The sequence below is a fragment of the Stegastes partitus genome, unplaced genomic scaffold (genome assembly GCF_000690725.1).
Source record: "Stegastes partitus isolate 25-593 unplaced genomic scaffold, Stegastes_partitus-1.0.2 Scaffold208, whole genome shotgun sequence".
In the NCBI taxonomy this organism is placed as follows: Eukaryota; Metazoa; Chordata; class Actinopteri; family Pomacentridae; genus Stegastes; species Stegastes partitus.
Window position 1 is genome coordinate 99986 of NW_007577939.1, and position 12995 is coordinate 112980.

General features: G+C 41.1%; 1 protein-coding gene across 2 annotated transcripts in view; it reads left to right on the forward strand.

The window, feature by feature from the left end:
* The first annotated feature begins 5896 nt into the window (after positions 1 to 5896).
* gli1 (GLI family zinc finger 1) overlaps positions 5897 to 12995 on the forward strand; it is a 55288-nt gene continuing 48189 nt past the window's right edge. For both annotated transcript variants that reach the window (XM_008280725.1, XM_008280726.1), the window contains exon 1: positions 5897 to 6201. The gene's annotated coding sequence lies outside the window, so the exon portion shown is untranslated. The remainder of the gene's footprint in view (positions 6202 to 12995) is intronic.

Below are 12995 nucleotides of genomic sequence, written 5' to 3' on the forward strand. Positions count from 1 at the left end.
AGATACCACTCACAATATATAGGATCATTAAAAGAATAAATTTATTTAAATTGCATTTTTTCCCCTCATAGTTAGTATCTGTATATTTTTATTTCTCCAATGTGGTTAAAAATGTATATCGAAGCAGCTGCTAAATCAATATAAAAAGCTGGATTGCGCAGGTTTGTGGTTTCCATTGTGATTCTACTCCTTTAGCGGGTCAGATCATCCAAATAAAATTTTTTAAAAAATAACATAGCTCCCTAATTTGGGAGTATAGCAATAAAATGTCAAATAAATCAATAAAGACATGAGTTTTTCTAATATAATTATTTAACTAGGAAATGCAATTCCAGTTACCCTGATTGTATTGTATGATGACTGAAGTTTAAGTGCTGGATATCCAGCCTAGCCATGATGTCATACATAGAGAAGCCTCTTGTCAGTTATGGCCTGTATACATTATTTAATTTTCACAGCTGATAAATGCTGCTTTGTACCTGTGGCATTAGTTCAAGACAAAGTAAAGTTACCCCTCATCAACATAGTGTTGTAAAAAAAGGGTAACCCATTTTTACTGTCTCAAAGTCTTTCCTGGGGCTGCAAGATGGCTCGGTGGTTAGCACTGTTGCCTCGCAGCAGGAAGGTTGCCGGTTCGTGTCCCGGTGGGGACACCGGGGATCTTTCTGCGTGGAGTTTGCATGTTCTCCCCGTGCAGCGTGGGTTCTCTCCGGGTTCTCCAGCTTCCTCCCACACAGTCCAAAAACATGCTGAGGTTAATTGGTGATTCTAAATTGTCCGTAGGTGTGAATGTGAGTGTGCTTGGTTGTCTGTCTCTAAGTGTAGCCCTGTGATAGACTGGCGACCTGTCCAGGGTGTCCCCTGCCTTCACCCTAAGTCAGCTGGGATAGGCTCCAGCCCCCCCGTGACCCTAGAGAGGATTAAGTGTTGTATAGATAATGGATGGATGGAAAATCTTTCCTGATATATTATATTCTACAAAATAAAAAGAAACAGCAGTATCCCCAGCTGATGTGTCAACACCACAAATCAGAGAATAAATGAATAAATAACAGAGGCAACAATTATGAAGTAAGCTAGCTTCTTCAAAACCACAAGCAACCCAAGCCTAGTTTTAAAAAATTATACTGTGTTTAAGTTATTGCTTTTCCCACCAGACAGCATATAAGGAACAGCAGATCACAGAGTGCTGCCTTATCCTGGGATAAACCGAAAGCCACGGCATTAAACTACAGAGACATCCAGAGGTTTACATTCATGTAAAATCTTAAGAGTTACATTAACGCATATTTTGCTGCACCATATTCACTGCTTCATACTATGCATATCTGCACATTTTCATGGTTCATGTTTTGCCAATTGGGGTAGCACTATGGGTGCAGTGGCTAGCACTGTCGCCTCACAGCTCGAAGTCACGGGTTCAATTACCCGCCTGGGCTCTTTCTGTGTGGCGTTTGCATGTTCTCCCTGTGCCTGTGTGGGTGCTATGGCTTCCTCCCACAGTCCAAAGACATGCTGAGGTTAACTGGTGATTCTAAAAGGTCCGTAGGTGTGAATGTAAGCGTGCCTCGTTGCCTCTAAGTGTAGCCCTGTGATAGACTGGTGACCTGTCCAGGGTGTCCCGTACCTTTGCCCTAAGTCGTCTGGGATAGGCTCCAGCCCCCCCTGCAACCCTACAGAGGATTAAGTGGGGTATAGATAATGGATGGATGGATGGATGGATGGATGTTTTGCAAATCCCCGCACAAACTGTGCGGCTCCTTTATTTCAACAAAAGACATACTTTATATATATTTTCCATATTGTACATATTGTTCTCCCTGGCCAGGAGCAACTATGTAGTAATTGGTCCCATCTGTGTGTCTGTGAACAGTCTCTAGCTCCAGTGCTAAGGTCTAACAAGTTGATATTTTGCAAGTGAGCTAGGAATGGCCTCTCCTCAGAATGATTAGATTTTGGGGTCAGTCACTGCTAAAATAGCTCCACTAGAGGTTAAAGTTCACTTTTTCAACAATTCTATATTCCTTAAAAGGGTGGAAGTTAGAGTTATGGTATTTGGTGGAGATAAGCAACCATGTTGAGACTTTCTGTTGGTGAAGTTACATTAGACTTTGGATGATATTTCAAGGTCAAAGTGAAGATCACACATTTTGACTGCACTGTAACTTCAAAAAGGTGCAAGATGCACATATTATTCATATTGGAAACCATATAAAGGCTTCCCATTGGGGATGTAATATTTGACCTTGGGTGACATTTCAAGGTCAATCCCAAGGTCAAAAAATGTTAATATTGCCATTATATTTTAAATAGCATGTAATGTGTGACATCTATACCATGTGCTGGTCACTTTATAGTTTGCTAATTACCATCCATCCATTATCTATACACCGCTTAATCCTCACTAGGGTCGCGGAGGGGCTGGAGTCTATCCCAGCTGACTCAGGGTGAAGGCAGGGTACACCCTGGACAGGTCACCAGTCTATCACAGGGCTACACTTAGAGACAGACAACCAAGCACACTCACATTCAAACCTACGGACAATTTAGAATCACCAATTAACCTCAACACGTTTTTGGACTGGGCTGCAAGGTGGCGCAGTTGGTAGCACTGTTGCCTCGCAGCTAGAAGGTCGCTGGTTCGCGTCCCGGTGGGGACACCCAGGATCTTTCTGCGTGGAGTTTGCATGTTCTCCCTGTGCAGCACGGGTTCTCTCCGGGTTCTCCAGCTTCCTCCCACAGGGTCCAAAAACATGTTGAGGTTAATTGGTGATTGTAAATTGTCCGTAGGTGTGAATATGAGTGTGCTTGGTTGTCTGTCTCTAAGTGTAGCCCTGCAATAGACTGGCCACCTGTCCAGGGTGTCCCCTGACTTCGCCCTAAGTCGGCTGGGATAGACTCCAGCCCCTCCGCGACCCTAGAGAAGATTACGCGGTATATGGATAATGGATTGTTTCTTCATTTGTAATATTTCGTGTGATTAGAGATGAAGCTGATTGTAACAACAGGCCTGAAGGTTAAGCCACATTTTCTCATCAAAGTGATGAGGTCAAGTCCAAGAGCAAAACATTTAGTGTTGATGTAGTGCTGTAGTGCGCCATGCTGAAAACTCTCTGTAAATATGATACTGCTGTGTCATTTGTGCGTTTGTTTTTCAGCTTTGGGAATGTAAAAACCTCAGTATGACAAATAATACATTAGAAGTGTTTAGAAGCATTTTTACACGAAGACTACATTTTTTTTTCTTTTTTTGTTTGCTTTTTACAACAGAGAATTTCTGTATACAGTGGCAGAACCAGGCAATATTTATAGTGAAGGCCAGGCAGAGATCATTGTGAGTCATTGGGGTGACACAATGATTCATTCTTTGCTTTTGTTTTTTCAGAAAATTTGATGAGGCAAAATAGTCTCTTTTTGGTCTCTCTTCCTTATTTTTTCTTATGTAGGCAAGACTGCCATGTAGATGTACATGAGAACTCATTTAGAGCATTAAAAGTTTTTTATTTTTTTTTTTTTTTTAACTAAACCCTCGACTGATCAAGCATCTACTTAAGTTGTATTTTTCGAATTTTTAGTGAAGTTAATATGATAATTTCAATCTAAATGACACAAGATGAGTACATAAAAGACACTTGTGTCAAAAGCATTTTTGTGCTGCTCAAGACACCAACCTACTTTGAAGAAAGTAATTTCAAAAAATTTCAAAAAAATTCTCTCTTTCATTACAAATACAAAAATATAAAATATAATGTAAATAATATAAAATACAAATAATTTTGGTAATCCTAACTGACCTCAAACAGGAAAAGTTAAAAAAAAAAAAAAAAAAGGTTTTTATGTCTTTTGATATAGTGTATGTAAACTTCTGGTTTTAACTGTATGTGGGAACAAAGCTGTTGGAAAATGGTTCCTCCATGGCCACCCTGGCCCACCCACTGGCTCCACCTTTGTCTGTATACTTTGTACTGATGACCCCACTGGGAATTATCATGAAACTCTTTGGAGATTTTAGGTCTATTCTGGATCATTCATTTGATGTTTCAGTCCTATCATACATTCTGTGACTTTTCAGTTACTGTGATTCTGTTAGAAATCTCAGCTGCAGATCGGCTACAACTGTAGATAGTTATATCACATCCATGGTGTCACAAATTCTAATGCTGTACTATCACCTTTTTTTTTCTCTCTCTCTTTTTTTTTTTTAAAGCTGTGTGAATATCTATATGCCATGGGAGCACATTTTGGTAACAGCTGATATCAAAATACTGCATGAAGTAACAAGTGCAGCTTCACGAACTGTAATGCCTATGGTGTGCATGAAGAAATGATACATCTCCCATACTGTACATCAACTATCACTTAAAGTTTTCAGTAAATATATCAGACACATGAAAGACACTGCAGAGACTGAATATCCCAATGCTGGAGTAAATACTAACTGGCTTCTGGTTTTCTAAGCGTGAAATAGGTTGTGAGAGTTTGTTACAATAAAACTTTCTTTATCTATCATACGGGCACAAGACAGGCTAAAATATAATCAACAAAAAGTTAAACGCAGCATGAAATATTGCATTACATTATAGCCATTATGACAATGTTGGACATTATCCAGAACAGTCTGATGTGATTTCTTAGACAACAAACAGGAACATTCAAGTGCCTGACGACAGTCCTAACTGACATGCCAGCATCCAACATGCAAATTCATCTTTCTTTTGTCATCTGTGGCATAGCATCCTTTGAATGAAGCCGCATTTTAAGGTGAACTTTTACAGTCCCTAAAGAAGTGTTTGTGCAGTGGTCACGCTATCTGATCATTGTCCTTTAAAGCCAAACCTGACTATGATGTAGATTAACTCAATGAGAGTTTGTCAGCAGTTGAACAGCTTAAAAACTTTTAGTGCACAATTGATTGAATGTTACCCTTTTCCCACCATAAAAAAAGAAAATAATTTTTAGCAGTCGCTCTAAGACAGCAAAGAATGTGTATGTTGCATTCATATGTTTTTCAAATGTAATTCCAGACTTTGGCACAGGTTCCCTCCAGAAGACCACAGGACCATACAAAGGAATAGCTGCTTAGCTGATATTGGACTTCGCTGGTGTGAGAATAGCCAAACAAAAATCAGATTACCAGAAACCAGCTGATGCAAAATGAATGCCTAGGTTGGTGGTCTTGTAGAAGGTAGTTCCTCACTTTGCCAAATTAGTTACATAACAGCTGCAAAAAGATGCAGATTATAATTTGCATGTGTTCTACGTGACTCTTTTTTTTGACATGTACTTGGGTCTGTAAAAAAAGCTGTAACGAAATATTGTGGACCTGCAACAGGGGTCCTGGTCCTGAGCTGCACACTGGACTCCAGTCCAGGTTTTGTGGTGGATTTTTTTTACTGGCAAGGCGCAGCAATTTGCAGCATCCCCACACGTATCCAGCCACACACGCTGTCCGAAGAGCTGCTATGAAGTTACACCATTAAAGTAAACACAAACATTTATAGATAGATTATCCCAATTACTCGATCGGAGCGCACTTTATATAGACTCAGCCATGTCCATACAAGTATTTTATAAACATGTGCATGCTGTAATGTCTTTATATAACTAACTATATTGCTAGAAATGCCGTTTGCATTTACTTACGGCGCGCAAAGAAAAGGACGAGGAACTGCAAACGTCTCGGCTCGGGTGGACATTCTGGGGCACACATTTACTTTGAGGGGAAAACTGAGGCAGCGTGGTCCTTTTTTTTTTTTTTTTTTTTTAAGAAAAACAAAAAGTGAACTTCCTGTTTCGGGGTGGTCCACAGACTGTGGAGAAAGGGAGGAGGGAGGGAGAGAGAGGGGGAGAAGGGGGTGCGCATTCCCGCATTGGCTGTGCAACCAACTCCAGGACGCTTTGCGGGACTCCATACCGAACATGGGGTTCAATTTTGTCACCCTTTGCGTAAAGCGACTCTGAAAAAAGTATGGAAAAGCGCTCCTGAAGGAAAGGGACAATGCGTCGGTTCCTGTGAAGAACTCATCTCCATCCGAGTGCGCTTATCCAGAAAGTAGAGAGAAAGAAGAAGAAAAAAAGAGAGAAAGGGAGGCTTTACTGGAAACGCAGACTTTCACAGTTCTTGGATCCTCTGAGCTCTTCCAAGGACTCTGGGAACCAAGTCAGAAAGTTTCATGCTGAATATTCCTGCGTTAACCTGAGGTAAGCAGTGTTGATCATTCACATACTCGCGCTTGAAATCACAACCGATTATTGATGAACACGGTTGATTGGTGATTTGAATGTTGTAGTTTAATTACGTGGCACTGTAATTACTATTGTGTGTTTTTTAAAGTGACAAAATGAGACTAGTGGCTGTGTAGTAAGTCCTGTTTTGGCTGAATCTGCTCTGGTGATGGTGCGTGACTTTTGCTAGCTTGGAGCGTTGTCTTAATTAATTAAATTACTTTCCCATTTCCAAATGCACTCCAAATTTCAGTAGCTGAGTTGCATAATATTTATGCGCACCGATCAAACGCCGGCTTTTGTGGATTCATTCTCTTGGTTCCTCTTCTGCGTAATTTTGGCGTTTGTTCTGCCTTTTTGTTTTTTTTTTTTTGTTTTTTAATAATTTGTGGAGATGCGCCGAAGCTGCCGTCACAAACTGAGCTCTGACAGAGTTTGGGCATCAGAAAATGTGACTTTACCTGCCCGTGTGTGTTCACGTCTCTGGGAAGAGCTTCTTTTAGGGGTCTGACTGCCTGCACGGTTTCAAGTCATCCAGCACTGAGGAGGGTAGCAGGGCCACCCGAGAACAGCTGTTTCTTGTAACCTGAAATACTTGAGGTGCCAATATCTTTCCCAAACGCGAGTTGCTGCCAGTGCACCCACAGAACAACACCATCACTGAGCACTGTGTGAGGCTTTAAGGCACACACAGCTCATGTAAATGTGTAAAGTTGCTGATAACTACTTCGGGCACTTATTGATTTCCAGACATGTGCCCAGTTGACGTTTCTAGTAGCTTTTTGATTTTTTTCATCTGATTGAAAAGGAAAACATGCGTCAGAGCCCACTACAATCTATTTCTCATCTGAGGTATATTATGGATTCTAATCTAATTATCTCTGCAAGAGTTGACTGTAGCTGCTAATGTGGAAAGATTAGGCTGCTGGTCTTCATGTAGTGGCCCTGGACTGAAGAGCGTCAACACTGGACTCAATAGAAGAGCCAAACACTTATTTATTCCAAAGTGACAGTGAGAAGTGCTAAGCACACAAACTCACAACCTCGCCTAACAGTATTTGCACACACACACACACACACACACACACACACACACACACACACACACACATAGTGGATGTGGACTCCAGTAGCATGTTAGAGGGAGACAATTTATAGAATTTATTTGGGACCATTAGAAGTTAAAGGGTTGTGCACAAGTTACTACATAACACTGGCTAAAAGGTTAAAAAAGTTATGGTCAGAGGTTGTGGGTTTTTGGTTAAAAAAAATATGGTCACCTATAAATTTGACTTAATGTGTTTAGACTCGTTTTCACTGTGTGGACACGAATTCAGCTCTTTGAGTATAATCCACAGCCGAGATGCAACCGGGACCCTTCTCAAGGTTGAGATTAGGGGGAGAATTTGAGGGGAGGAAAGTGCACTTGTCCTTTGGCCATGTGTGAAAAGCTCTGCAGGGGAGCTTCCTCACCCTCCCTGGTCTTTATCAAGTGTGTTAAGGCCAAAAGGCTCCTTAATGGGAATGCTCTTAAACAAATAGACCATACAGGAAGCAACTGTCCTGCTGCAGCCTGTCACAGGTGAGGACTGACTGGCTTTATCAGAGCTGCATCAGAGCAGTGATAAGTCCTTATCAGGCTGAATGAACAATTGAAATCAGGAGAATCCCACAAGTGAAAACAAAGAACATTGGAAAATTTCAAAGCGGATTGTGTGTTTCTTAATGTTCGTGAGGCCGAATGTGAAGCAGAGGTCAGTTAAGCGTTGATGGTTTTTCATGAAGAGCAGAGTTTGGATAAGGATCCAAATATCTCAGCATGGACTCTTTATAGCTCTCTGTCATTAATGATGTAAACAACATTAAATTTCTGTGTGGCACTGTCAACCGCCAGTCATGTGACTCACACGTAACCAGAGGCAGGCAGCAACAAGTGGTGTGTTTTTGTCCAGATTCCATTTTAGTCCGCTCAGCAAGAAACATGGATCACGTGATGCCTGCAACCCCCCAACACACACACACACACACACACACCTACACACACACACACACACACACACACAAACAGAATCCTCCTCCTCCTCCCCAACACCCCCCTCCCACCTTCTAGAGAGAGGGAGGGAGGTGAGTTTGAGAGGGGGGAGAAGGGGGAGGAGAGAAAGACCACCCTCACTGGGATCACAGCCCCTCAATCAGACCCTTTCACACTCTGTGAACCTGAAACAATCAGGGTTTAATAGCAGCTGTCTGTCTGTGGCGGCCCTGGCTAAAACCATGTAGGCTCACAGCGCAGAGCCGATCAGCTTCAGCTGCAGACAGAGTAGAGTAGACGGGCCCGGGATCCTCCAAAGGACACATGAGCAAAGACACACTCCCTTTTCTGTCCTTATCCACTGCTACTCTTTTCTCATCTTCTACTTTCCTCCCTTTACTTCAGGGATTATGTGAAGATGGTCCCCTCTCTTAGATCTGTGATGGTGGGGTCTGGTATTTGGAGGTTATTTTGGTTCCTTAGACTGGGTTTCTGTTGTTTTCAAGGCTTTATTCACTTTGTGTGTTGTCATTTATTGGTATTGTTCATTCAGCGTGAGTAGACTTTGTTGGTTGTTTCGGTCATTATTAAGCCAAACCTCATCCCCTCGGAGTCAACTAAATATGACAACAAAAAGCCTCAATTATGCAACTCAAAAATCTGACACCACTGTCAAACAACTGTTGCACAGAGACACATCAATGCGATGCTCTCTTCCTAGAAATAAGACACTGAATACATCAAATGATGCTGAAATGAGGCAGAGGAATGAGAAGGGGGGGTTGTTACTAAGTAGTGGGCTGACACCAGAGGGCAAAGGCATTAGACACTTAGAAAGCTTGAATCGCATTAGCCAAAGGGCACACATAATAGAAAGGGGAAATGTTGCAGTCATGGGAAATATTCTGAAAATCATTGTTCATGCTCACTTAGAGCTTTCCCACCCATTGCAAGGCATATCGGACAAATTGCGGCAGTGGAGATTTAAAAAAAAAAAAAAAAAGAAAGATTCTACAGAGACAATGAGTTCAAAGAAATACAAGACTGAGATCGAGGTTGGCTGGGAAGGATATGATTACTTTGGTGGAGAAATTATGGGAAATTTCAGCCGTAGTTCCAAGTTTGTAGCGAATCCATAACTGATTTTACAAGTTTACAAATTAATCAGTGATGAGAGTAGCTGATAGTGGCAGCCCTAATCTAGTTTTAGAAGTACACTTGTTTCAGTTAATTTTAATGTTTTGTGAAGAGATTCATCAGCTATTGCCTCATTAAAAAACAAACAAACAAAAAAAAACAATCAAGAATGGTTCTACTGTGGAAATATTGATGTTTATGAGATGAAAAAACTCCAGTCACGTTGGGGTGCAGCAGGCACCAATAAGAGTGATGTTTTTCTGGTTTACAGTAAATGCAGTGTGTTGGTGTGAGCCTCAGGCCATGTGTGTATGCATGTGATATAGATTTGAGCATTTACTGCAAACAGTAAATGTTGGAGTTGATGCCTTCCCCGTCGTCCATCCCTCCTCTTTGAATTTGTGTGGCGGTTTTTCAGCCATTTCTGTGTGTGTGTGTGTGTGTGTGTGTGTGTGTGTGTGTGTGTATGTGTGTGTGTGTACAAGCAGTTAGACACGCCGACTATCGTCTCATGTGGTTGATATTAGAAATCAAACTAGTGCTAATAGGATCCAGGTGAGACTGTGAATAGCTTTTGTATGCACAAACAACTCACACTGATAGTTACTCGTTTCCCACGGCTACACTAGCTCGGTTTGTAACAATGGGCCTGTGGTTGGGGTTTCTTTGAGGGATGGTGGTCGGCTGTGGATCACAAAAGCAAAACAGTAGTGGCGTCTGTGGGGGAGGCAGAGAAAACCCGATCTTGTAATTTTTCAGCATGAGTTGTCTGATCAGGTTGAGAAAAGTGAATTGAACTACTTCAGGTTGAAACTGAGTGAATATGTTGTTTACAAATGTGCATTCAGGTTCATTCACAGTTTGATTTGATTTTTTTTTTTTTGCATAATTAGGTGCATGTATGTGTAAGTGTCTTGGCTGTGTGTGTGTTTCAATGTGTGTGTTCTCGGCCACCGATGACTCATGTCGCGCTGTCCTGTCGGCAGGCAAAAAGTGAAGAGCAGGCAGTGTTTATTATTTCACCAGGTTGCCATAGCCACAATGCATTCTGGTGCTGCCATCAACAGTGTAATTACAACATCATGTCTGACAGTCACCCTCCTCACTACCTGCATCTCTCTGACGTCGACCAATTAGAACGCGACTGTCAGACCTTCCCTTTGCTGTCAGATAGCAGGGAAGGGTCATCCTAAGAGTTAAAGTATAAATCTTTGAAGGTCTTTAATTTCTTCAAAAGGAACAAAAAAAGAACATGTGTGTGAAACACGCTTCTTTCCTTTTATTTTTTCTGTCACCAACAGAACTGCAGTCTCTCATTTTAATTTCAGTCCATAAAGAAGTCAGATCCCTCTGTCTTAGCGCTTTATGTGTAAGTCACAAAATTTCCAACACAGTTTTATGTGATAAGCCATTACATTTTACTGCTGGAATGATTATTTCCGACTTCCACAAAGTGAGAGACAGAGGGAGACAGAATGAGAGACGACAAGTTGAGAGGAAGTGCAGAGGCATATTCATATTGCGTGTGCTTATGATGGGTCTTCTGGACAACAACTCTGTTATCTGAGATGAGATAACGTTCTAAGATTCTTGGCTTGGCATATGTTCTGGCGTGACTTGCAGTTCCACATACCGCACACTCTGCTTAATGTATATACAGCAAGTATATAGATATTCCTGCATAAAGCAGCAAAAATAGAGTTGTGATTACTCATGCAGTGGTATGCAGTATGTTTAATATGTTTAGACATGCTGTAAAACGTAGTTGCACGTGGGCGCTGATAGATACGTGATATTTTAGTCAATATATTATTATTTGACACTGCACCAGTCGCACAAGTGAGCACAGCGGGGTATTTTTTTTTAAATGTCTTTTTTATAACGTCTGTGTCAGCACAATATCTCAACTTAAGAATGGATTTACTAAAGCTTTGAAGATTGCTTTTTGATTGTATTATCTCAGTTTATAGAAGATGTTTTAACAATTTTCACCCCTGTAACACAATATGCTAACTAGGCATCAGTGGAAATAGTGAAGAGCAAATATAATGTGAATTGTAGTAAATGTTCATGTTTTAGCTCCTGAAATACCTGTCCAATTTGCCCAATCGTAGGTTCTCACCTTTTGAGATTTGAATGTTTTTGATACTTGAGGTTAATTACACATTTTAGTTAGTAGCAAAAAGTGCCAATACCCAGCCTTAGTAACATCAGTGTAGAGGAGGGCGGAAGAACTTACATGCATTTACCCCCTTGTATGCATTTTTATATTAAACGAAGAACATGTCAATGCGTTCCAGGTTTATAGAGGCACAAAACAAAATTTGAAACAATGGATGGCCCAAACCACATTGGCATCGTTGCTTTATACTGCATGTTTATGAGAGGGAAGAAGTGCGGTCAGTCTTCCAGACCCACAAAGAAAGATGAAGATTCTTTCTCTTTGTGTGTGTGTGTGTGTGTGTGTGTGTGTGTTTCTCTTTTTGCTACCTCTCCTCTAAATGTTTCAGTTCTGTATAAATAAATCCTCCTCCTTCACCTCATTCTTTATCCTCTTGCTCTGTCTCTGCTGCTCAGCCTCTTGCGTCTTTTTCTATTCCTGTTTCCCTGCTCTGTAAGTAAGTGACAGTGGTGAGAAGCTACAGTGGCTTGCTGATGCCACGTTAACCAGATCAGATGCCATAACAGGAAGTCTGTCCACATTCATGGACGTAGCACGGTGACACACACATGACTTACTACCACTGCAAGCCAAATGCAGGCCGAGGTGTCACCGATACACTGACATGAATCTGCTCTGGGTCAGAGGCAACTTTGCCCTCAGTCAAACAGCCTCATATTTACTACAACACATCTGACAAGACACTGAGTCTGCAGAGGACTTGGTTGGACTCTGGCAGATGATTCAGAAAAAAAACAACTCTGCACCTTCTTTTTAATTTATAACTAACATCTGCTGATTGTTTTTGTAGCAGAAAATGGGATGATAAATCCTCCATCAAAGAGAAGCATGTGCAGCCAGACTGAACCCAATCAGGCTAAATGGCACGGCAGCACATGATTACCAAAAGTGATGCGGGTGCGCTTGTTTTGTCGGTTTTGTGATAGCCTAAACTGACTGCATGTTTTCTTCTATAGCATCAAATATTGTTTACAGTCATGTTCTCTGTGGTCCACTGCCATAAAACATAAATGGAAACTACCAGTCTACTTTGTGTCAAAGTTGTTATTGAGAAAATAATTCCCTTCAGGAAACAACAAACTATAGGAAGGTTATGTTTTGTAAGATGTTATTAACTTTGTTTCAGCAAAGCTTTTGCTGTTTTCTCTGTAACACTCGAGACAAAGAAAAAGAAGAATCCTTTATGGGAACTTTGTAGTAACTTGGAATAATACAGTTCCTGTGCATTTGGTACATATTTTCTAACTTAATTAAGCCTTAAGAAAAATAATATTATTGGCACACGCTGAGAAGGAACTTTCCATTTTCATTAACAGTGGAATTTGTTGGAAAGCAAAGAAGGGCAAAAGAGAGTAAAGGGTGAATGAGTAAAATGTTTCGTAGTGAATGTGGAGGAGAGAGAGAGAGAGAGAGAGAGAG